Raw genomic sequence first — 26,815 nt, forward strand, 5'->3', positions numbered from 1 at the left:
GAAATTTTTAAGGGGAGAATGGCAGCATACACCCTGGAGTAGGTGCAGGTTTCTCTAGATAGCCTGTCTACAACTTGCATTTTAAAGTGAGGTTTCAAGTGAATCTCAGTTTCAAGGAGCTGTGCTTGTGTGCACTGTGGATATTAATGGTCTCATGAACGATGTTTGGCAGGCACTGAAGCAGAAGAACTAGGAACAGAATGGATCATTACAAAAATCGAAATCTATTTAAAAATAATTGTTTCTTTGAGCAGAGCACCTGGCACCAAACAATATAGTTATTTGATCGATGTAGTAATGCTATGCATGCTATAAAGATGACTAAAGGAAAAATTTCCTAATTCACTTCTAATAATAAGCATATATCGGGCACCTACTACATGGCAGTAACATAGAACTTTATAGAAGGAATAGAATGCTGGATAGGTCTAAAGCTATTTATTGGATTGTTCTGCCTTTGTCCTTTTCATCCATTGATTTTTCCTTTAGGTGGAACACTCATAAATCATGACTTGATTATTTTTTGAGAATCTAAGTCAAGAGTCTACCTTAGTTTTATTATTTGAGAGATGGTAAAAAAAAAAAGAAATTTGCTGATACATTTTTGAGGAAGACTTTTTGGATCCTTTGTATTTATAGGTCTAATGTAACACACACATGTTGTTTGCAAAACATGAGTTTTTATCAGGGATGGAGAGTGTTGGTTTAGAAAGTGTCAACCTGACACAGTTGCCAAGTCTAACTATCGATCAATAGGTCAGAACAGGATGAGGAAGCCACACTGCATCCCGAGCCTTGTAACTCTCTATGACAAGATGGAGTCCCAGTGAGACCCTTTCTGGATTGAGCAGTATTGACTATAGCCATGAATGACCTTGAGGTGGGTGCAGACACAATGGCAGAGTGTCAGCCTGTCTGCCCACTGTCTCCTTCCACCACTGAAGGAGAAACAGATTTTCTACATCCTTCTGGGTGCAAACACCAAGTTTGCTTTGTCTAGATAAACATTTGCTGAGGAATTGAGGGACTTCGTGTCATTTTGTGTTTTTATTATAAATAAATGTGCCTGGATCCTGTGACAGAAAAAAATGCATAGGAACAAAATAAGTTTTAATTTTTCACTGAATTGCTTAAGCAGTCTGTCCATATACACGAGAGCATAAACATCATTTTTTTCCTTCACATAGAACTCCATAATCACGTCTCTCTCCAACCTTACCACATGTGGAATGTATGTTGGTTCATTCTTAAACAGTGAAGGTAACTTTATAAGCTAGTGGGAAGCAAGAATTTGATTGCTCAAATACAATCTAGAGAGTCAAGGACAAAAAGAAGTATAAAAAGAACTGAGCATGTATTGTTGGTGTAGTTTTGGCACAAGCAATATACCTTGCCGGGGGGGGGGGGGTGGCTGGAGAGATGGCTCAGTGGTTAAGACCACTGGATGCTCTTCCAGAGGTCCTGAGTTCAAATCCCAGCAACCACATGGTAGCTCACGACCATCTGTAATGGGATCTGATACCCTCTTCTGGTGTGTCTGAAGACAGCTACAGTGTACTTCTATATAATAAATAAATAAATAAATCTTTAGGAATACATCTTGATGCTTTGGCACATGTTAGAGATGGTGATTACACAACACTGTAGTGCATCAGATGCCATTAGATTATCTGCTTTACAACGGCTCCTTTAAAAATATTTTTATCGCAGACCCTGTGAGAGAGAGACCCAACCGCCTGGTCAGGTGGGCACTCCTGAGGCTGCAGAGAGGAAGAGACCACCAACACTGCTCACCCCTGCCCACATCCCTGGCCCAAGAGGAAACTGTATAAGGCCTCTGGGCTCCCGTGGGGGAGGGCCCAAGAGCGGTAGGACCCCTGCCAGAGACACCGCCGGACCCTGAAGGAAACAGACCGGATAAACAGTTCTCTGCACCCAAATCCCGTGGGAGGGAGAGCTAAACCTTCAGAGAGGCAGACAAGCCTGGGAAACCAGAAGAGACTGCTCTCTGCACATACATCTCGGACGCCAGAGGAAAAAGCCAAAGACCATCTGGAACCCTGGTGCACTGAAGCTCCCGGAAGGGGCGGCACAGGTCTTCCTGGTTGCTGCCGCTGCAGAGAGCCCGTGGGCAGCACCCCACGAGCGAACTTGAGCCTCGGGACCACAGGTAAGACCAACTTTTCTGCTGCAAGAAAGCTGCCTGGTGAACTCAAGACACGCCCACAGGAACAGCTGAAGACCTGTAGAGAGGAAAAACTACACGCCCGAAAGCAGAACACTCTGTTCCCATAACTGACTGAAAGAAAACAGGAAAACAGGTCTACAGCACTCCTGACACACAGGCTTATAGGACAGTCTAGCCACTGTCAGAAATAGCAGAACAAAGTAACACTAGAGATAATCTGATGGCAAGAGGCAAGCGCAGGAACCCAAGCAACAGAAACCAAGACTACTTGGCATCATCGGAGCCCAATTCTCCCACCAAAATAAACATGGAATATCCAAACACACCAGAAAAGCAAGATCTAGTTTCAAAATCATATTTGATCATGATGCTGGAGGACTTCAAGAAAGATGTGAAGAACTCCCTTAGGGAAACACAGGAAAACATTAATAAACAAGTAGAAGCCTACAGAGAGGAATCGCAAAAATCCCTGAAAGAATTCCAGGAAAACACAATCAAACAGTTGAAGGAATTAAAAATGGAAATAGAAGCAATCAAGAAAGAACACATGGAAACAACCCTGGATATAGAAAACCAAAAGAAGAGACAAGGAGCTGTAGATACAAGCTTCACCAACAGAATACAAGAGATGGAAGAGAGAATCTCAGGAGCAGAAGATTCCATAGAAATCATTGACTCAACTGTCAAAGATAATGTAAAGCAGAAAAAGCTACTGGTCCAAAACATACAGGAAATCCAGGACTCAATGAGAAGATCAAACCTAAGGATAATAGGTATAGAAGAGAGTGAAGACTCCCAGCTCAAAGGACCAGTAAATATCTTCAACAAAATCATAGAAGAAAACTTCCCTAATCTAAAAAAAGAGATACCCATAGGCATACAAGAGGCCTACAGAACTCCAAATAGATTGGACCAGAAAAGAAACACCTCCCGTCACATAATAGTCAAAACACCAAATGCACAAAATAAAGAAAGAATATTAAAAGCAGTAAGGGAAAAAGGTCAAGTAACATATAAAGGCAGACCTATCAGAATCACACCAGACTTCTCGCCAGAAACTATGAAGGCCAGAAGATCCTGGACTGATGTCATACAGACCCTAAGAGAACACAAATGCCAGCCCAGGTTACTGTATCCTGCAAAACTCTCAATTAACATAGATGGAGAAACCAAGATATTCCATGACAAAACCAAATTTACACAATATCTTTCTACAAATCCAGCACTACAAAGGATAATAAACGGTAAAGCCCAACATAAGGAGGCAAGCTATAACCTAGAAGAAGCAAGAAACTAATCGTCTTGGCAACAAAACAAAGAGAATGAAAGCACACAAACATAACCTCACATCCAAATATGAATATAACGGGAAGCAATAATCACTATTCCTTAATATCTCTCAACATCAATGGCCTCAACTCCCCAATAAAAAGACATAGATTAACAAACTGGATACGCAACGAGGACCCTGCATTCTGCTGCCTACAGGAAACACACCTCAGAGACAAAGACAGACATTACCTCAGAGTGAAAGGCTGGAAAACAATTTTCCAAGCAAATGGTCAGAAGAAGCAAGCTGGAGTAGCCATTCTAATATCAAATAAAATCAATTTTCAATTAAAAGTCATCAAAAAAGATAAGGAAGGACACTTCATATTCATCAAAGGAAAAATCCACCAAGATGAATTCTCAATCCTAAATATCTATGCCCCAAATACAAGGGCACCTACATACATAAAAGAAACCTTACTAAAGCTCAAAACACACATTGCACCTCACACAATAATAGTGGGAGATTTCAACACCCCACTCTCATCAATGGACAGATCATGGAAACAGAAATTGAACAGTGATGTCGACAGACTAAGAGAAGTCATGAGCCAAATGGACTTAACGGATATTTATAGAACATTCTATCCTAAAGCAAAAGGATATACCTTCTTCTCAGCTCCTCATGGTACTTTCTCCAAAATTGACCATATAATTGGTCAAAAAACGGGCCTCAACAGGTACAGAAAGATAGAAATAATCCCATGCGTGCTATCGGACCACCACGGCCTAAAACTGGTCTTCAATAACAATCAAGGAAGAATGCCCACATATACTTGGAAATTGAACAATGCTCTACTCAATGATAACCTGGTCAAGGAAGAAATGAAGAAAGAAATTAAAAACTTTTTAGAATTTAATGAAAATGAAGGTACAACATACCCAAACTTATGGGACACAATGAAAGCTGTGCTAAGAGGAAAACTCATAGCGCTGAGTGCCTGCAGAAAGAAACAGGAAAGAGCATATGTCAGCAGCTTGACAGCACACCTAAAAGCTCTAGAACAAAAAGAAGCAAATACACCCAGGAGGAGTAGAAGGCAGGAAATAATCAAACTCAGAGCTGAAATCAACCAAGTAGAAACAAAAAGGACCATAGAAAGAATCAACAGAACCAAAAGTTGGTTCTTTGAGAAAATCAACAAGATAGATAAACCCTTAGCCAGACTAACGAGAGGACACAGAGAGTGCGTCCAAATTAACAAAATCAGAAATGAAAAGGGAGACATAACAACAGATTCAGAGGAAATTCAAAAAATCATCAGATCTTACTATAAAAACCTATATTCAACAAAACTTGAAAATCTTCAGGAAATGGACAATTTCCTAGACAGATACCAGGTACCGAAGTTAAATCAGGAACAGATAAACCAGTTAAACAACCCCATAACTCCTAAGGAAATAGAAGCAGTCATTAAAGGTCTCCCAACCAAAAAGAGCCCAGGTCCAGACGGGTTTAGTGCAGGATTCTACCAAACCTTTATAGAAGACCTCATACCAATATTATCCAAACTATTCCACAAAATTGAGACAGATGGATCACTACCGAATACCTTCTACGAAGCCACAATTACTCTTATACCTAAACCACACAAAGACACAAGAAAGAAAGAGAACTTCAGACCAATTTCCCTTATGAATGTCGATGCAAAAATACTCAACAAAATTCTGGCAAACCGAATCCAAGAGCACATCAAAACAATCATCCACCATGACCAAGTAGGCTTCATCCCAGGCATGCAGGGATGGTTTAATATACGGAAAACCATCAACGTGATCCATTATATAAACAAACTGAAAGAACAAAACCACATGATCATTTCATTAGACGCTGAGAAAGCATTTGACAAAATTCAACACCCCTTCATGATAAAAGTCCTGGAGAGAATAGGAATTCAAGGCCTATACCTGAACATAGTAAAAGCCATATACAGCAAACCAGTTGCTAACATTAAACTAAATGGAGAGAAACTCGAAGCAATCCCACTAAAATCAGGGACTAGACAAGGCTGCCCACTCTCTCCCTACTTATTCAATATAGTTCTTGAAGTTCTAGCCAGAGCAATCAGACAACAAAAGGAGGTCAAGGGGATACAGATCGGAAAAGAAGAAGTCAAAATATCACTGTTTGCAGATGATATGATAGTGTATTTAAGTGATCCCAAAAGTTCCACCAGAGAACTACTAAAGCTGATAAACAACTTCAGCAAAGTGGCTGGGTATAAAATTAACTCAAATAAATCAGTAGCCTTCCTCTACACAAAAGAGAAACAAGCCGAGAAAGAAATTAGGGAAACGACACCCTTCATAATAGACCCAAATAATATAAAGTACCTCGGTGTGACTTTAACCAAGCAAGTAAAAGATCTGTACAATAAGAACTACAAGACACTGAAGAAGGAAATTGAAGAAGACCTCAGAAGATGGAAAGATCTCCCATGTCATGGATTGGCAGGATTAATATAGTAAAAATGGCCATTTTACCAAAAGCAATCTACAGATTCAATGCAATCCCCATCAAAATACCATTCCAATTCTTCAAAGAGTTAGACAGAACAATTTGCAAATTCATCTGGAATAACAAAAAACCCAGGATAGCTAAAGCTATCCTCAACAATAAAAGGACTTCAGGGGGAATCACTATCCCTGAACTCAAGCAGTATTACAGAGCAATAGTGATAAAAACTGCGTGGTATTGGTACAGAGACAGACAGATAGACCAATGGAATAGAATTGAAGACCCAGAAATGAACCCACACGCCTATGGTCACTTGATTTTTGACAAAGGATCCAAAACCATCAAATGGAAAAAAGATAGCATTTTCAGCAAATGGTGCTGGTTCAACTGGAGGTCAACATGTAGAAGAATGCAGATCGATCCATGCTTATCACCCTGTACAAAGCTTAAGTCCAAGTGGATCAAGGACCTCCACATCAAACCAGACACACTCAAACTAATAGAAGAAAAACTAGGGAAGCATCTGGAACACATGGGCACTGGAAAAAATTTCCTAAACAAAACACCAATGGCTTACGCTCTAAGATCAAGAATCGACAAATGGGATCTCATAAAACTACAAAGCTTCTGTAAGGCAAAGGACACGGTGGTTAGGACAAAACGGCAACCAACAGATTGGGAAAAGATCTTTACCAATCCTACAACAGATAGAGGCCTTATATCCAAAATATACAAAGAACTCAAGAAGTTAGACCGCAGGGAAACAAATAACCCTATTAAAAATGGGGTTCAGAGCTAAACAAAGAATTCACAGCTGAGGAATGCCGAATGGCTGAGAAAAACCTAAAGAAATGTTCAACATCTTTAGTCATAAGGGAAATGCAAATCAAAACAACCCTGAGATTTCACCTCACACCAGTGAGAATGGCTAAGATCAAAAACTCAGGGGACAACAGATGCTGGCGAGGATGTGGAGGAAGAGGAACACTCCTCCATTGTTGGTGGGATTGCAAACTGGTACAACCATTCTGGAAATCAGTTTGGAGAATCCTCAGAAAATTGGACATTGAACTGCCTGAGGATCCAGCTATACCTCTCTTGGGCATATACCCAAAAGATGCCCCAACATATAAAAAAGACACGTGCTCCACTATGTTCATTGCAGCCTTATTTATAATAGCCAGAAGCTGGAAAGAACCCAGATGCCCTTCAACAGAGGAATGGATACAGAAAATGTGGTACATCTACACAATGGAATATTACTCAGCTATCAAAAACAACGACTTTATGAAATTCGTAGGCAAATGGTTGGAACTGGAAAACATCATCCTGAGTGAGCTAACCCAATCACAGAAAGTCATACATATCACTCATTGATAAGTGGCTATTAGCCCAAATGCTTGAATTACCCTAGATGCCTAGAGCAAATGAAACTCAAGACGGATGATCAAAATGTGAATGCTTCACTCCTTCTTTAAAAGGGGAACAAGAATACCCTTGGCAGGGAAGAGAGAGGCAAAGATTAAAACAGAGACTGAAGGAACACCCATTCAGAGTCTGCCCCATATGTGGCCCATACATATATAGCCACCCAATTAGACAAGATGGATGAAGCAAAGAAGTGCAGACCGGCAGGAGCCGGATGTAGATCGCTCCTGAGAGACACAGCCAGAATACAGCAAATACAGAGGCGAATGCCAGCAGCAAACCACTGAACTGAGAATAGGACCCCCGTTGAAGGAATCAGAGAAAGAACTGGAAGAGCTTGAAGGGGCTCGAGACTCCATATGTACAACAATGCCAAGCAACCAGAGCTTCCAGGGACTAAGCCCCTACCCAAAGACTATACATGGACTGACCCTGGACTCTGACCTCATAGGTAGCAATGCATATCCTAGTAAGAGCACCAGTGGAAGGGGAAGCCCTGGGTCCTGCCAAGAATGAACCCCCAGTGAACTAGACTGGTGGGGGGAGGGCGGCAATGGGGGGAGGGTTGGGAGGGGAACACCCATAAGGAAGGGGAGGGGGGAGGGGGATGTTTGCCCGGATACCGGGAAAGGGAATAACACTTGAAATGTATATAAGAAATACTCAAGTTAATAAAAAAAACAAAAAAAAAACAAAAAAAATATTTTTATCTTATTACTTGAACAATGGATATGCATTACACATGTTCCTGGTTCTAGTGGAGGCCAGAAGGGGCTTTGGATCCCCTTTAAGTGAAACTATAGGTGGCTATGAGTAACCATGTGAGTGTAGGGTACTGAACTTTGAGCCTCTAGAAGAGCAGCAAGTGCTGTTAACTGCTGAGCCATCTCGCCAGCACGCTGAACTGGCTCATTTTATGCTATGTGAATATCCTTATAGGTATGAAAACAAAGAAAGAAATACTTCCCAGATATTGTGCTCTTCCTAACTGTGAACTCCAATGCACAAAGGCTCTGCTTTCCTTCCTCTCTTCCCTGCTGGTACAGAAACATCTAACCCATGGCTTTCAAAGGCTTAGAGATAACATTTTCTTTCCTCTCCATTGATTTTTCTGTTCCGTTGGGCAAATATTGATCTCCCCTCCCCCGGGTCTGTATGTAAGTTAGCTCTGTCCTGGCTTGTGCACTTTCGGGGTTGGGCCTGGTGTGAGGGTATACAGTATTTTACTGTAGCAGGCAGTAGGATGACTGAAGTATCCTTGAAGGGTTTGATGAACTGCGTGTCTGTAAAGGGACTCATTATGGGGTTAAGGGTGTCATTCTTTATAGGGAGGGAGCAGGTGTTCCCTGGGCTGCAGTATCTGAGCCATCAGTCATGGGAGCAGCAGGAACAGAGAAGAGAGGTCTCTAGCCTATCCCCACCTCAGTGCTAGCAGAAACACATATTCTATAAATGCTATTTCCAGACTCAATTCATTGGTAAGACAAACCATCTCCTCCATAAGCTTCTCTTTTCCTTATTAGGAGTAATATTCCCACTTTAAGTATGACTTTCTGTTCAGGTAGTCTCATTAGTGCAATCTGCACTAGTGTAGATCCTGCAATCTATGTAGACTGCTGAAAAGGATCCCCAGGGTTTACAGAACATGTCTGCCCCAGGCCAGTTCTCTAGGAAGACATGGTAGTCAGTACTTGCATAGGGGACTTTAAATTTAACAACTCCATTCTGAGAAGGGAGAGCATGCCTAAATGTGGATGAACAGAACACACACACACACACACACACACACACACACACACACACACACACACAACTTTATTCTGTTTCTCTGGAGAATTGTGACTAGTACAGGTTTGTGCGAAAGTGGTAATGAGTTGGGAAGAAATAACAATTGACTAAAATTACTTACAAACTAAATCATGTCCACATTAAAGACAATCTAGATGGAACCTAATTAAAAGGTTAAATTGTTATCACAGTCCCTATTATTTTTCTATTGCCATGCTAAAACATCATGATTAAGGCAACTTATAAGAGAACACATTTAATTTGAGGCTTACACATCAGGAGGCTTAGAGTCACGACCATCATGGTAGGGAGCATGGCAACAGCTAGGCAGGCACAGTGCTGAAGCAGAAGCTGAGAGCTTACATCTTTAGACACAACCACTAGTTAGAGAAAGCTGACTGCAAATGGTGTTGGCTTTTGAAACCTCAAAGTCCACCCCTAGTGACATACCTCTTCCAACAAGACATTATCTCCTAATCCTTCCTGAAAAGTTCCACCAGCTAGGGACCAAGTATTCAAACACATGAGCTGACCAACGTCATTAGGATTCAAACTACCACAGGCACTGATCAATGTAAGGAAAATATCTTGAAAGTTGCCCATAGATCTATTATTAAAAATATACTCATTTTGTAGATTTGTTATTAATTATGTATATGTATAGATATCTGTATGGGGTTATGTGTTGTGAGTACAGGTGTCAGCAGAGGCCAGAGATGTCAGATTTCCAGGAGCCATTGTGAGTTCCTGACATGGGTTCAGGGATCCAAATGTGGGTTTTTTGCAAGGGCAGTACAAATCTTTAATGACTGAGCCATCCCTCCAAGTTCCCTGGAGATATAAATTTCACATGTAGAAATGTCTTATTTATTTAGTATAGCAAAATACCTTTCAAAAACCATTTAAGGAAAGAAGGGTTTATTTGAGCTTATGGTTTGGGAGTATAATCCACATGGCAGGCAGGATGTGTCAGTGAGGATGGCTCTGACTATGAATCCAGGAGCATGGGGCATTTGCTCACAGTATGTTTAGTCAGGAAGTAGAAAGACTTGAACACTGGTATTCAGCTCATTTTCTTCCATCCCCTTTTCCAATTGGTTTAGAAGCCCAGTCCCTGGGATGGTGTCGCCACATACAGGTTGGGCCTTGGATCCTTAGTAAAACCTCTTTGCAAACTCTTATGGACATGCCAAGAGGATTTGCTTCTAAATTCTTTCAGGCTGGTAACAAAGATTAACTGTGTTGAGAACGGATGGTACTAGATAGACTTAGTACACGCTTTACATAGTTTTCACTTCGAAGTATCCAGTCATCCATGTAACTGGTAAGGTATGTGCTCTTGGTAGTTATAATGATTAGATATTGGCTGTCACTATCCATAGCAAAAAATTCACTTCTCACATTTTTTTAACTTCATGTATCAAATGCAGTTACCTGAAATAAGATAGATACAAAGAACTCACATGTCCTATGAGCGAAGCAGGCATAAAGCACAAAATGAACTGGAGAGTGTCAAAGTGAGATGACACATTTGATAGTACAGCATGATAGGAGTGAAGACAAGACTAAATGATTTGCCAACACATTTGACAGAGCAGAATAATTAAAATAGTGCTCCACAAAAGGTTCTTTACAACTAACAATTCTTAGCTTTCTCAGAATCACAGCATAGCCCTCTTTCTTGAAGTTGACACTTATCAGTTAATTATGGTTATTAAATTTACACACTGCAGCCCACTGCTGAACAATTTTTATCAGTAATAATTTTGCTATGTCTTGCTTGTTGAAGGGTGCTTTTGTCTGAAAGGGAGCTTCATTAATTGGAAAGTGCTGAAAACAGTCAGTCCTTACTCTTGAGAGAATCAGGACAAGGGCAGTGGCAACACAGTGGAAGAACTGGCCAAGAGAACCATGTGGGGTAGAGCCAAGGCAATGTTCATAGTGCTACAGTACAGATCACAACCCTAACCTTAGCCATTGAGAACTGCAGAATTTGTAAGGATGAATGAACCCCCAAAGCCCAGAGAAAGATAATGGATATAAAAGTTTTTGAGAGATAGTGGGGATATATCAGAAGTCTGTGTATTCAAATGTACCCAGGAAGCAGCTAGGAATGTGGATGTGTAGGTAAGACAAGGAATCTGGCTAGAAAAGTAGTCTTGGAAGCAAGAAAGCATTTATTCAATAAATAATAACCTTGGAGGTGTTTAGTTGTTATAGTTTTCTCAGGGCTCCCTAATCTGAACACTGAAGTCTCAGGACTCTCTTTAGATCCTGGCATACCAGGGCAATTGGTCATGCTAACCTGACTGCTATGATCCCTCTCTTTTTGCAATATCAATACACATGCAGATTAGAGAGTCCACAGTCATGACAGGGGAATAACAGCATAGATACAGGTCCCATAGCTAGCAATTTCTATGGTGGACACAGAGGAAGAGTGGAATGGTCTCATAGAAGACAAGAGAAGAAACAACTTCTGAAAAAACAATTGAGGCAGAACTGTAATAAAGAAATAGAAAAATGGACCTAGGCTGTAAGTAAGCCACTCACGTAAGCCAAACCAAATTCCAGTGAGCAAGAAAAATAATACTGATCACCTGTAGTCACAACTGTGGTTGTGAATTACTGCAAAGAAAAACACTGGTAAGATAGGGTCATTTTGATGATCAAGTTTACTGAGGAACATAGCAAGAATACCTAGAGGTTTCCAGGCAACAGGAAAGGGGGGTATACAAGGAGAGAGTGCTAATAAAAATGGGTACAGCCACATTGAGCTTGTAATTTGGCAGGCACTATACACTTCTATTTTTGCAAATTCATCTTACTGCTTGCTGCATACAGATTTGTGCACAAAATCTTTAGATCACTGCTAGCTTATATCATGGCTTTACTCTATAAGAGCTTTGATTTACTACTCATATTCTAATGAGAAGACTGGGAGTAAATTTCTCACTGTAATTATAAATCATAGAGTGTGTGGGGCAGAATTTTGTAGCTTTCTAATTTGTGGGAAATTAAGCATTAAAGAAACAAAATAAAGAACAAGAAAACCAAAACAATAAAAAGACAACAATACAAACGAATGAATAGATTGACTGTGTCTCCATAGACTAGTTTGCTAATTCAACATATTGCAACATATTCAAACGATTTTTTAAAAACTAAAACAAACAAAATTTTGGAGGTGGGAAAAAGGGTCTCTGTGATGGCTAATTTGAGTTGTTGACACAATAATTCTGTGAAGAGTGTCTCAGGGAGGAATTTCCAAATCAGGTTGGCTTGTGGGTATGTCTGTTGGGAACTATCTTGATTCTGTTAGTTGAAACCTGTCCACTGTGGGTGGGACCATTCCCTAGGCAGGGGATCCTGAACTCTAAAAGAGTAAAGAAAATGAGTGGAGCACAAGCATGTGCACATTAATTTGTTCCTATCTGCTTCCTGACTATGGATGCAATGTGATAATTGTCTTGAACTCCTGCTACTATGACTTCCTACAATGATGACTTTCTACAAATATAACTCCAATTGTGAATGAAAAATTAGCTGTTTCCTCAGTTGCTTTTGTTGGGATATAGAAAATATATGACAGTCTTAAGTAGCCTAGGTTAGCCTTGAATTTATAACATAGCCAAGAATGACCTTTATAACAGGGGTACTAGGATTATAGGTTTGGATCACTAATGGCCTGTTTATGTGGTGGTAGGGATCCAGAGCCCCATACATGCTAGAGGCAAGCACTTTTCTAACTGAATTACATCTCCAGTTCATACTTGCTACATATTTAGATTCTTCTAAGATTCTATTTCTTCTATAAGTCATATCATACTATGTCTTCATTAAACGAGCAGTTAGGAAATGTATCTCATCACTAGAAGTAACTGATTATTCATATTATACAGGTATGGTGTATATATATATTCCAGCTATGGCACACTATGCTTTCTTCAGTCTGCTCTCCTTGGGGGTCTGAAGATCCCACTAGGATGCTGCACTGCTCTCAACATTCTATATATATATATGTATATATATATATATGAATTTTATTCACATAAAGAAGCCAAGTTTGTACAAATACACACAAAAGAGTAAGCACTCAGATGCATCTACCAGGGGAGTGCTCTGACTTGCTCTAAACACCAGGCACATGGGGAGAACCTAGGAGAGGGAATACCTATTGCTGGAAACCTAACTCAGCTGCAACAGAAGAAATATCTGGAAAAGGATTGGGAAGTCTGAAACCAAAAGATTTTCAACACTCACCCTCCTCCCACATCCCATAGGATCACAAGAAAACAAGGAGAGCTGAGCAGAGGAAAGCACCTCTGCAACTCATGGGCACAGGTGCAGAGGAGGGTAAGAGACCTTAAAGATGAAAGATCAGAAAGTATCATATCCCTACCCACACTATTACCCTTTAGAACAAGGGTAACTAACAAGACCCCTGGAAGAACATAGCAGAACATCCTAACGGGATCTTCAGACCCCAGGGAGAACAGACTGGAGAAAGCATAGAGTGCTGAGAGATTCTCAACACACCACCCAGGCCATAGTTTGCAGGAGCAGCTGCATGGATCATGGTTGATAGGAAGTTGGTGAATATATATTCCAAACTGTCTTTTATGCCTAACTTACATACTGTCTCTTAAGGAGAAGATATTGGGTATAGGTCAACTCATAAACTGTGGTACCAACAGTGGTTGAAGCAAAAGCTCTTTGCAGAGAGACTTTTGACAAGCTGCTTAACCTCTCTACAGTGCAATGTGCTGATTACAGCAGAGTCAGGCTAAGGGTTGTAATGTCTATTCAACAGCATTGATATAAATAAGAGACTCAGAGTTAAGGCTGACACAAATACTCTGTAGGGCCTGGCTCTTTGCATTATTGATGAATTTGTCAATAATTTAGCATTGTATAATACCTTGATTTAATTCTTTTGTACATTGTTTTTGTTCTATAAATGTCAAGCCATGAGCTGTCATCTTGCCCACTGTCATTGTGTTGACTTCTAGCAGTCTTCTATTATAAATCTGAACACGTCCTGGGAACCTCAACATACCAGCTTCCATAGAGTTAGAGATTGAGTATTAATGGACAGTTGAGAAGGTGAGATTCAGTGCTCTAGTATAATTACCTCTAGAATTTAGAGGTGATTTATTGGGCTGGAGAGATGGCTTAGTAGCTAAGCCACTGTCTGTTTTTTCAGAGGACCCAGGTTCAATTCCTAGTATATACATGGTAGCTCACGGCTGTCTGTCACTCCAGCTCCAAGGGATCTAACACCAACATCATATACAATGAAAATGAATAAGTCATTTAGAGGCCACTTATCCTTGTTGTACATGTAGGGTGTTATTTTATTTATTTATTTTTTTAATGTTTGTTCCAAGGATGCAATCTCATGTCCTCCTGTTTGCAGGCTCTTAGTCACTGACCTGTCTCCCTTGTCCCAAGTTTATTTATTAAAATCTTATATATAAGAAGATGGCTTGGTTGGTACAGTGCTTGCTGTATAACCATGAGAACTTGAGTTCAGTCCCCAGAACTTATGGGAAACCTGGTATGGGCCAGCAAGATAGGTTTAGCTGGCAACATTCTGGTCTTTTCCCCCATCACTAGGACTATGTAACTTGATAAAACACACCTCAGGAAGAATTTTAACTTTAAGAAGTGCTTAATAATGTCATATTATACTCACCAGAACCAACTATCATCACTTAATCAAATTCCACATTCAGGCCATATTTCGATTTTACCAGATCTTTGAGACCCAGAGCAAGTTGCCATGTATCCTTCCCTGTTTGCATGCCTCTTGGATTCACTGGCTTTGCTCCTCTACCCTCCCTCTCACATCAGTGGTTGGTTGGAGTAGCAGATGATCTTGTTGACAAGATTTTCCATAGTGAGGGCCAGTAGCACTGTTGTCCTTTGGGGATTTGGCAGGAATGCACATTTTCTCCTCAAGCTCTAAACAGACCTACTCAGGTAGAAACTCTAGGATTGGGGCCTTGTGATTTCTGTTTAGCAATCTCCCAGAATCCCTAAGTTGAGAGTCATGGTCATCCTGGGCTTTCCCATGAAGATCTGGCCAATCCTAATTTCAAGTATCTTCTTCCACTAACATTCAGAGACTGATAGCTTTACTCTATTCAGGTTCAGGTGGGCTTTCTTGGTTTTCTACCTCCCACTTCCTTTGGGCCTCATGAGTGCTAGGCAAGACTTGTATTACCAAGCTACACCACAGCCCTCTTTTATATGTGTTTATTTTGAGGAAGGATGTCATTAGATTATCTACACTGGCCTTAAACTCTACTCAATTCCAGGTAGGCCCTGAAAGCACAATCCTCCTGCTTCAACCTCCCACAGTAGTCAGTTCAGGCCTGGACCACTGTACCTGGCTGAGCTAAGTTTTGTTGAGGCTGTATTTTCCCATTGTATTAACTTGAAAGCATATATGTTATATTGAAACTGTTCACCATTCTCAGTAGGCACCAGCTACAAGCCTATTCGCCCAAGAGTTTTCCCATCACTGATGAAATTATCTGAACTCACTGTTATCTTTGGGCTGGGGGCTAATTTTCTATTAAAATTCACTGAACCCAAGAACCATTTTCAATTTTTTTTTCACCCTTGGGCTGCATCACCCAAGAATAACTTTCAATTTTTTTTCCTCCCTGAGGCTGTACCCAGGAATTATTTTCTATTCCTCCCTCCACCTCTACCATGTGGGCTTGCTGTGGCTTATTTTGGATTTAAGACAACCACCACAGTATATTTACAGTATAAGAGCAATATGATTTCACATAAATTCTATTTACAAATGTATAAAATTTGGAGTACTTTTGATAACCCTTAGGAAGAACTAAGTAGCCTGGAAACCACTTATTTAATTAGGGAAGAGATCACAATGGAATTTAGAATCAGTTCTGGCTCTGGGCCAAGTACAGTTTACCCATGACTTCTGTTGAATCAGTCTGTTCAGCTCAACACTATTTGTTGTGTCTGTTTCTCAATCCCCCAGTCTATCATTGATAACATAACTATAATATATTCCCATAAACCTGACAGGATGCTAAATTATTCTGAGATGAAGGCTGTCAGAACACCAAGGTCCCCAGTAGATCTCACACTACAATTCATGAGGTAGAGCAATGGCTCCCAAACCCTTTGAGCCAGAGCTACAGAATGGAACTCATTTTGGGTTGCAACCAAAATGAGGGTTCATACACACATTCAAACACATAAATACATACACATAAGAAGTGAAAGTGTTGACTCCAGGCTTACAGAATCAAAAGTTCTGGGGCAGAGGCCCAGCAATCAGTTTCTCCCAGAGATTAACGTGTTCTCTGCTACTAACATGTTTCTTTGTTTGTCCTGTTCTGTTCTATCCCATTTTATTAAAAATTTCAACATAACTGGCGGCAACGTCACAGGGCCTTATCTCTTGATGAAGAGCTAAAAGCAATTATCAATGGCCAAGAGAAGGAAAATTAGTCTTTCCCAGGGATGGTAATTCGAAGTGGTTAGGCAATATCAAGTGGTCAGTCCTTGAAACATATATGTGTGGGTAACCCTGAATGGACTCAACAGGTTGTACATATGTGTGTATGTGTATGTATGTATGCATGTATTTATATGTATAGATAATAGCAATGTTAAAAAAGAAAAGGGCATGAACTTGTGAATGAATGGGAGGGTAAGATGGAGGACACGTAAGGTGGACATATGTAATTATATATATTTTAAAGAATGATTTATCTTATTCTATGTATATGAGTATGCTGTAGCTATCATCAGACACCCCAGAAGAGAACACTAGATCTCATTACAGGTGGTTGTGAGCTACCATGTGGTTGTTGGGAACTGAACTCAGGTCCTCAAGAAGAGCAGTCAGTGCTCTTAACCACTGAGTCATCTCTCCAGCTTGCAATTTTATTTTAATTAAATAAAAAAAGATTCTGGTGACAATCTACTGGCCAGAATGATTCCGTACTAGACTGCATAATGAACTGTCCTGTGCTGGATAAAAAAGATTTCATGTTCAAAAATGTGTAACCTTTCAGAGAAAACCTTCTCTCACAGAGATCTACAGTCACTCCGCTCAGATTGCTTCTCCCTTACAATTCTGAAGGTTGCAAACAAGTATTTCTTTGATCACAGCCACACAGATAATGCACTGGGAGAGAGTGATGTGATCATAGTATGGGCTCATGGAGGTAGAGGGCCATTGATCTGAGCGAAAGGCCCCCACAAGGCTTCACACTGTAGACAGAATTGTAGGTTGATGTTATCATGCAGGTGAGGGTTCGCACAAGTTAGATTGAAAGGTAGAAGTTTTAAGATAGCCCCCCCCTAGACAAAAGTTTAGAGCAGAAGAAAGAAACTGGTTGGGCCCTGGAACTGCAATTACACCAGCGAGTTCGACAACTCTCTCCCAGGAACTAGCTGACCATAAAGTTAGATTAAACTCTTAGAGAACAATCTTGAGAAGCAGGAAGCTTCTCCCAGGAACTGAAGGACCATAAAGTTAAACAATCTTGAGAAACAGGAAGCTTCTCCTTGTGATTTTTCACTGGTATTCTCGACATTTTCCAATGATGCCTTCCCTACCCCCTTGGGTTGTGGTTTCTTCCTTTAAATTCCCCTACTCTTAGCTACTGGTGGTCGAACTCCTCTGTCCCCGTGTGGGATACGAGTCTCGATCCCAATGCACTGGTTCGTATCAATAAACCTCGTGTAAATTGCAGCAAGGATGGTCTTACGTGAGTTCTTAGGGGGTCGTGTCATCCTGAGACTTGAGTGAGGGTCTCCCTGCTCTGGGGGTCTTTCAAGATCAAGGCCATGATCGGACAGTAAAAGAATAAGGCAGGGACAAAGTTTTTGTAGGGAGGGAGAGAAGAAGGAAGGAGAGTCAAAATGGAGACTGAGAAGGATAGTTGGGATGAATTTCTGCTGACCAATTTTCCTTATCTAGGTGGGTGGTTTATATCCTTAGCAATTGGTTGTAAGTTTATTGTATGGATGCATTGTACATTGAGTATTTAATATATAAATTATTTGGTTGTTGGGTTACAGTTTGTTGAGTCTTGATGTTACCGGGTAGCTGGGACCAGGGTTCCCAGCTGGCCAGGACTGGCCAGGGTGACTAGCAATGGGAGCAGAGAGACTGCTGGAGCTAGAAGATAGCTAGACTAATGTGGTGTGGTGCCTCACTGAAGTCAGCTGCCACTGAGAGGTTAGTTCTATGTCGGGACCGGTTGTCCAAACTAAGCAAAGCTAAAGCCCTGCCCTGAGCAGATTCCTGAGAAGGGCTTCACCTTTTCAAAGAACTTGTCCCCGGAAGACTGTTGCCTTAGTGTCTAGGAGAATATCTTGCAGTTTAATGATTTACCTTATGTCCTTGGGCACTTCCCAGTACTCTCCCGCCCTAAGCTTCAGTTACTGCTTCAATTCCTGCTTCAGAGCTTTAAATGCTGTACATTCCTCTCAATAAATGAGACCTTGACAACAGAACCTTGCTTGGTCTCCTTCTTTTCTCCCCCGCCTCAAGTAGCGCCTCTTTGGGACCCTGAATAACTGGACCTGCTGGACAGGTCAGTTCTATATGGCCCTACAGTGCCAGAACTAACACCAGTGAATGACTGCCTGGGTCCAAGAGTAGCAGGGGCCCAGTGAGGAGTGGTGATGTGTGGGAACCAGTTGTGCCCTTTCTAATACTACCAAAACACAGAATGCCATACATCTATTTGTGAATAACTATAGTTAACTGTGGTGATGCAGGTTTGGTGGGAAAGAAGAGAGGCACATAGACAGCCAGGAAAGACAAAGAGCATGTTGGAGTCAGTGAGGTGTCACACTGTCTTTAGGGAAATGGACTCAACAGAAGGAAGAGTAGGGAAAGAAGCAGAACTTGAAGGGGTCTCAACTAAATGAGCCCTGCAAGGGTGGGTTCAGAATGGAGATAGACCTTTTAGGTGAGATCAGTAGCCTAGCAAAACTTCACAGTTGAGAAATAGGAGGTCCCTTTGATAAACAGCTAGAAACCTGGCAAAATGATAACATACTGCTTTTCTCAGCAAATCATAGCATATTCAAAGCTGAGGTGGAATCTTTGGTGAATGTCTATGCGTTCCCCAGCACAAAGACTCAGCAAACTGGGTTCAATGAAGGGTTCATTGAGATTTCCTCAAGTAAAGATAAGTAGGAGACAAGAGATACTAGCTAATTCTCTCATTCCTCAATAAAGGGGGAAACAACAAAAGCACTGGTATGTTTGAATGTGTTTTGTCTTCACTAAAACTCATGCTGATGGATGATTTCCAATGTAATGGCACCGAGAGATGGAGGAACCTCTGAAAGGTGTTTGGATTATGAGGGTAACAACTCTTGAAAGGCGTCATGCCCATCTGCTGATGATTATATACAAAAGAGGGACTTCAGGCTCCTGAACCAGAAGGCTCACATAATCACACCTTTAAGCATAACTATAGGAAATCGGAACAAAACCAAAGCAACCTAGAGCTATTGTTCTTCAGGGAAAGGCATAATCCTTCCTATTGTCACTTCAAGAATTGTGATTAACTGTTTTCATAGTCCACCATGTTTATAATGCTCTAATGGCCACAAAGAAAAACACTCTGTGGGGGCTTCTATGAAATGCCCATTTGTCAAAAGCAAGCATGCAAGGAAGTTGGTTGAAGTGATTGAGCATTCTTAGCTAGCTTCTTAAACTTTGGAAACCATCAGGACTGTTGAAATGGTCCTTCCAAGTGAATTGATGATGATGGAGAATTCTTCCATTTGGGGAAGAAAATAAATGCCACCACTCCAATTTTCTGACTATGGATGAGCAATTCCTTCCCACTGGGGGTTGGTTAACAGCTAAAGGAAAGTGGGAAAAATCTGTGCTGAATGAACCTGAAGACCCAAAACACAACCCAGAAAGGGACTTTTCTCTGCTAGGGACTGCTAGGGAAATTGAGCTACTAGCTTTGGGTTTTGTCAGAGCCTCCTGGGTCCCCTGCAGTGTTTAACACCCCTAGTCAGACCCTTCTGGGTCCCTTACAGGGTTTGACCCCTGCTGAGCCCTGCTGATGCATGTGGAAGCCTTTTGTTCCTAACAAAGGAACAGCCTGGCCTGGACACAACTGGTCAATTTTTTCCTGTCTTTTGTCTTCCCAATCTTTTGTTTTTGAGATTTAAGCTGGTCTTCCTGGATTTCTCCCCAGTAAATTGGGGGCAAGTATTCGGTCTTTTGTTACTGAAGTCTTGAGCCGAGTTTCCCACTGTGCTTCCTAGATTTTTTTCCACCTGGTCAACATGGGGTATATATTCGGAAAATAAAGCTGCAGAATGGGCATTCTTTCTTAACACGAATAACCCGTGTGTGTGTGTGTGTGTGTGTGTGTGTGTGTGTGTGTGTGTGTGTGTGTGTGTTTTAATCCCACAGGCTTATGCCCAGTTCTCGGTGCTGTGTCAGTGTGGGCATTGACAGGGTTTCTTCATTTCTTGTACAGGACAGATAGCAACATGTTTGGAGATGAACACTGGGAATATTAGAATGCATGGGAAGCAAACCAGTGAAGAACTTTAAGAGAAGTCATTTGTCAACATGTGTCTGTTGAGACTCAATTTCCAAGGTTTCAAGTTTTGAGATGATTGAAGATAGAGATTTGATCACTGTGCTTTGTTTCAGTGACCCCATTTCTTGTGGATTTAAAAGGTCGGGGTGGGGGGGTCCAAAGAAATGTGTCTGGAAGCTTGAGAGTGGCTATCCTGAGGCAGGCATGCTCAAAGACAAAGTAGGTCCTACCTGAACATTTCTGGCACAGTTGTCCTCTAGCCCCACCAAGCCCAGGGCATTTGCTTCCATAGATCCAGGGCCTCTCCACTTCTAAGCAAGGGAAGCAAGAATGTGTGCTACAGATCATAGTGAATGACTAAGGGAATTACATTTATTCTTAGTGTATCTGGGTGACAGCAGAGGAAACCCAGAATTGAGCATGATAGATTTCAACTCCTGCTTGGGGGAGGACAGTTTGGAGACTCGGGGTATCATTACATGGGTGGTTATGTGGCTGTACATATGTCTTATGACAACTATAGTTACCTATCCTGGGCCCATACAAGACTAGAACTCTCCACAATAAATCCAGGAATGAGGAGGGCCACAGACCTCATGTCTTTGATTGTTAAACCACTACTGAGCCTACCAGGCTCCAATGAATAGCATCAATCACATGGTCATACAGATATGTCTGGTTAATTTCAGAAGGTCATGGACAAAAAATGATTATGCATGAACCATGAACGAGAGAGAGAGAGAGAGAGAGAGAGAGAGAGAGAGAGAGAGAGAGAGATTTGTGCAAGAGTGGGGAATTGACAGCATGTGGCTGGGAGGTAGGGTTGAGAATGATTAGTATGTACTACTCACATGTGGAAAATTGATTAAAAACAAATCGAATTAATAAAAATATGTTTAACTTGATAGAGACATTTGGAATTTAAAAAAATATGGAAAATGTAGAATAGGCTGAGAAGACGAAGTGAACTCCAGACATGATGTTCTTTTGGGAGCACGTGGCTGGATGAATCCAGGTCTTCTGCTGTGACCCAGACTTGAGGATGGCTGGGGATGCTTAACCAGCTGGTGCCACAACTTCAATTGCCCAGAAAATCAAAATGTGACTCAAGAGTAAAGACTGAGTATTTCATGAATGGGCGGGTGGGAGGGAGACTTATTAAAGACAAAAACTTTCTATCGATCTTTCAAAGGTGGACATCTACATTGTTTCTAAACCCACAACTGAAAAGCACAGCAAAAAAACAAACAAACAAAAAACAAAACAAACAAACAAACAAAAAACAACAACAACAAAAAACCAACCAAACAAAAAAACAAACAAACAAAAAAAAACAAACAAAAAAACCCCCACAAAAAACAAAAAAACAAAATAACAACGAAAAACAAAAAGAAAAAAACCAAAATACCCCAAAACAAAACAAAACAAAACAAAAACCCCCCCCAAAACAGATTCCTTTGACAGTTCAGCCACTTCCCATTAGCAAGTACCAAGGTTCCTTTTGATTATGTTATGAGAGGTAGTAAATTTACTAGTTTTTCTTCATCTTGACACCCAGGATGCCCTGAGTTAAACTTTCTGCTCTTGTCCTGAAGAGTTAAATTTTACAAAGTCCGGATCTGGAGCCACCCCCTCCCCTTCCCTCACTCCCTGAGGATGGGTCATCCCCCTGCTGAGTGAGATGAGTCACCCTACCCACATTGCTGAGATGCTAGATTGCACGTATGCTTTGCTGATGTAACTCCGCGCCAAAAGTAACTGTGTACCATTTGAATCAGCCAATTGTGTGTAACCGAGCGAAATCCCCTGGCTTTCCCTATATAAACCCCTGCCTTTCGAGGCTCATGGTCGGCTCCTCTATCTCCTACGTGAGATACGTGTCGGCCTGAGATCTCGTTAATGAAACTACCTCTTGCTGTTACATCAAGATCGGCTACTCGTGTTTCCTGGGGCACGCCATCCCGAGACTGGAGCGAGAGTCTCCCCAATTTGGGGTTCTTTCAGTCCAAGCACATGGTTTGAATGCATTTCTGAGACAGTCCTTTGCCTTCGACATCTTGTAGCTTAGCTAGTAAGCTTTTGCCTACTTTAGTGTCAATTAATAAAACAAACAAACAAAAAAACCAAAAAAAAAAAAAAAACCCCACAAAATCTGAATCTCCAGACGTGGTGTTCCTTTGGGAGGGTGCCTTGGTAAAGAACATGGCTTTTGAAAACAACCTGAAGCCCATCCACAGTGGCTGGGTGACCCTGGCTGGGTTCCAGCCTCTCTCAGTGCCAGGTTTTACCAGCAGTGGCTTTAGTACCTCACTAATCTTTCAAGGTTTATGAGGATTACCAATCCTTTGACTGGAGTAGTCTGAACAATGCCTTGCTCATAGAAAACATCTAGTAAATGTGAACTCTTTTAATTAGAAACAGTGACAATGAAACTGTGCCATTTGCTCAATTATGGAATTAAACTCGGGAGTGCCTCCATCATGGGCTGTGCTTTTGAGGAAAAGGAAGTCTGGCTTCAATTAGGAATTAATTGGGAAGATAGGCTTCCACCAAATGGATGTTGGTGATGAACAACGATCATCATGTGGCTGATATACAACCTGGAGGCAGTGGACAAGAGAGCAACAAAAATAAGCAATACAGTGGTGGGGAAGGCACTGTCCCCACTGTAACATGTTGCTAGGACAAGCATCTGGTAAAGCATGCTGGAGAACCACCATTTCTTTGAACAACAGTTAATGAAAATACTCTGTACTTCTAGGGAGCCACAGGCAGTGAGAAGAACCCTGCAAATGTCAGGGAATTGGTAACAAGGGCTCAGAAATCACTCTCTCTCTAACACAGATACATTATTCCTGTGACCAAAGATGGGTCTGGGTGGTACCCGAGGAGATTCTGGGTTTGAGCATAATAGATTTAATTCCCAATTTGGGGAGGGCACCTTGGAGACCCCTTCTACAATCAGACAGACAGTGCATGTGACTGTATAAAATTCTTATCATTTCTACGTGTTGTTACCCTGGGGCAGCTCTGACTTATTCACCAAGTCCTGAGAAACACCCCAGGTACCGAGAAACGGATCCTGTTCATGATGGATGGAGTCTGCTGACTGCCTGAGGTAAACCACAGTGAGCCGAGCAGGTCTTCGGGAGAGCCCATGTGAAATGCTAAACATGGTTGTGAACTTCAAGGCTCCTCTGAGGGAAAAAATGAGATCTATACATCCATGTATTTAAGAATTTTTCTAAAAATCTTGCTAATGTGAATAATGGGCTTTGGGAATAGAGAAGTCAGGTGTTGGGGACCAGACTGCCGGACTAAGCAAAGCTACTGCCCTGCCCTAAGCAGATTCCTGAGAAGGGCTTGACCTTTTCAAAGAAAGAACACGTCCCGGGAAGACTGTTGCCTCTTTGTCTAAGGAGGGTATCTTGCAGTTTAATGATTCACCTTATGGTCCTTGGGAACTTCCCAGTATTTCCCCCACCCTAAGCTTCAGTTCCTGCTTCAATTCCTGCTTCAGACCTTTAAATGCTGTACATTCCTCTCAATAAACAGACCTTGACAAGGACACTGCTTGGTCTTGCTCCTCTTTCTCGCCCGTTCTTCCGCAGGTATGGGTCTCCCTCGGCCCCCACTGGCGGGGGCAGTCAGGGGGTGAGTGGCTTGTTCAGAAGGTATGTAAAGGCAGACACCACTTATCCTTGGGGACCTCAGTCTGTTTGTCTCCCCAAGCCTCAGCTGATGTATGAGGTTCATGTCATGCAGGGTAGTGTGCAGAATGCCAAGTCTATTGTGTTCTAAACAGCACCTTCACAGAGATGACTGCACTATAGTTGGATCAAATATTTGGGTGATTTTTTCAGTACTTAAAAAACGAAATTAGAGACAGAATCAAGGTCTTCACCTTGCATAAAACTAAACACCACAGGATTTTGGTAATAGATCAGGATTTTTGCAGGGAGCAAGGGAACTTGGGCCTTGTGACATGATGGAAGGGTTGCCCTGGATAAAATCTCCAACCCTATTCTTAGTATTGTCTTCTCCATCCCCCACATCAATCCAGTTTAACAGGAGATGAGACATTTTAATGGGACTTTGGTGGCGGTGGTGGTGTGTGGGTGTGTGGCTGGAGGTCTTTTGCTTTCTTCTTTTCCCAAATGGAATGACCTTCCCTCCAACTCTAATTCCACCAAAGGAGAGTCTTCCTGTGGAGACTAAGGAGAAGCTTACTAGATGAGTGGAAGAAATCAGAGAATCATCTCACGAATGCTGGGGTGGGTGGGCATGGGTAATGTGGAGGTGGTGCTGAGTGGAAAGGAGATTGGGTGGTAAAGCAGATTTCTGGAGAACCCCAGATATAGCCCCAGGATCTCTAGAAGGCTCTGTGACTCTAGAGACCATGTGAGGGCAGTGGTCTGAGGACAGCTCCCTCCTAAACAGGCCTGGTAAGCACTTGCACACTGGGTAATCTGGTGACTAGTGACCTGCATGGTAAGGCGCATGGGAAATGTGAGTTTCCCATGGGCTTAGGACCTGAGTATTCAGACAAACTGCTCTGACAAATAGTCCAGGCATTTTTCTTTTTTAAGCTTGAGGACAATTTTATTAGAGTTTAAAAGACAAATCCCTGGGCAGGCAAGCTATAAATCTTCACAGCTGTCTGAGAAGGGATATGATGGGAGCAGCTCTGTCATTAGAGTTAAACAGCACTGGAGGTCAGTTCTATAGCAGACGAGCCATATGGTTAGGAGGGGACCTTAAAAGAAAGAGTGAAAACCCCCAAGAACCAGCCAAAGCATACTTAGGACAAGGGATGACTTCTAGGGCCCCACATTGCTGGTTAAGTGCTGTACCTCTGAGCTCCAGCTCCAGCTCTCCATTTTTGATGGGACTTCCTCTAAGAAGGCTGCCAGCCAGGGCTGGGGAGCCCACCAGTGAATGAAAACGAGGTGAGGGGTAGGATAGAGGCGTGGACTTGGGGTAGAAGTTCCAATGAAGACAGAAGAGAACACTGCTTTTGTCAAAATGGAGACTTCCCATATGATGAGTACAAGATGGCAGGTGATTGACTAAGGCTCTTAAAGTGTCCGCTCCTTTCCCTCAGTCCCCCTCCCCTCTCCCTTTGATTGATCTGAAGGCCGAGGGTCTGCAGCCCAGGAATTGGATGAAGGAAAACCTAAGAATTGACCAGGCCTGTGTATTAGGGCAGGTCTGAGATCCTGTCCCCAGGAGAGACAACTTTCAGGTAGATGTAGGGGAGGATAATTTGAGATAGCTTGGAATTTCTGGTCCATGAAAAAAGGTTATGGTGGGTCTTCTCTGAGAGAGATGCTAATGTCGGGGAAGGAACCCAGGGAAGTATGTTTATAGGTAATGATACAAGTCCACCCACCCCTTACATGAGTTACCTCCACCAGGATGCCAGTTAAACAAATTTAAAAAGAGAGTTCCCTTTGGGTTCTGTATTGGGCAGCCACCACCCTTACAGTCTCAAACAAACTTTATCTGTCTACAAAGGCCAGGAAAAGGAGCTGGGGTCAGGGAAGAATTAAAGTGGAGGCTTCACCGGAGCAGCACAGGCTGCTTTGCATAATGTTTTGAGGAAATGAGCCCATCAAGGCAGACCTGGCTGTCACTCCCAGGTCCACACTTAGGTCCTTACTATCCTTGTTCCCAGGATTAGCTTTCTGGTAAGGGAAGGAGAAAAATGAATTGATGATGATGGCGGAACACTCAGTACAGTGCTCTGACTAGTACACGGCCCTGCTATTAATTAATGGGAGAAGTTCGTACCCGGGGTTCCGGGGTTATGACCATTCTCAAAAAAAAAAAAAAAGTTCATTTCTGCCATAGAGATGCTTTACCAGCTTGTACGGATCATTAATTGGTTTTTCTTCATTATAGTGAGCCTGCTACCTATCAAGTAGCTTATTTCTCTCCAATGTGTTTGCTCTCCCTGTTGTGACATCTTGTTTAATCACGTGAAAACAAGGCATAGGATACGGAAAATATTAGTAGGGAGGAGTCTCCTGATGAAGG

General features: G+C 41.9%; 1 protein-coding gene across 3 annotated transcripts in view; it reads right to left on the reverse strand.

The window, feature by feature from the left end:
• Nwd2 (NACHT and WD repeat domain containing 2) overlaps positions 1-26,815 on the reverse strand; it is a 191,340-nt gene that overhangs the window by 17,234 nt on the left and 147,291 nt on the right. The gene's annotated exons all lie outside the window — the stretch shown is intronic.

Source organism: Rattus norvegicus, chromosome 14 (assembly GCF_036323735.1).
Source record: "Rattus norvegicus strain BN/NHsdMcwi chromosome 14, GRCr8, whole genome shotgun sequence".
Lineage (NCBI taxonomy): Eukaryota > Metazoa > Chordata > Mammalia > Rodentia > Muridae > Rattus > Rattus norvegicus.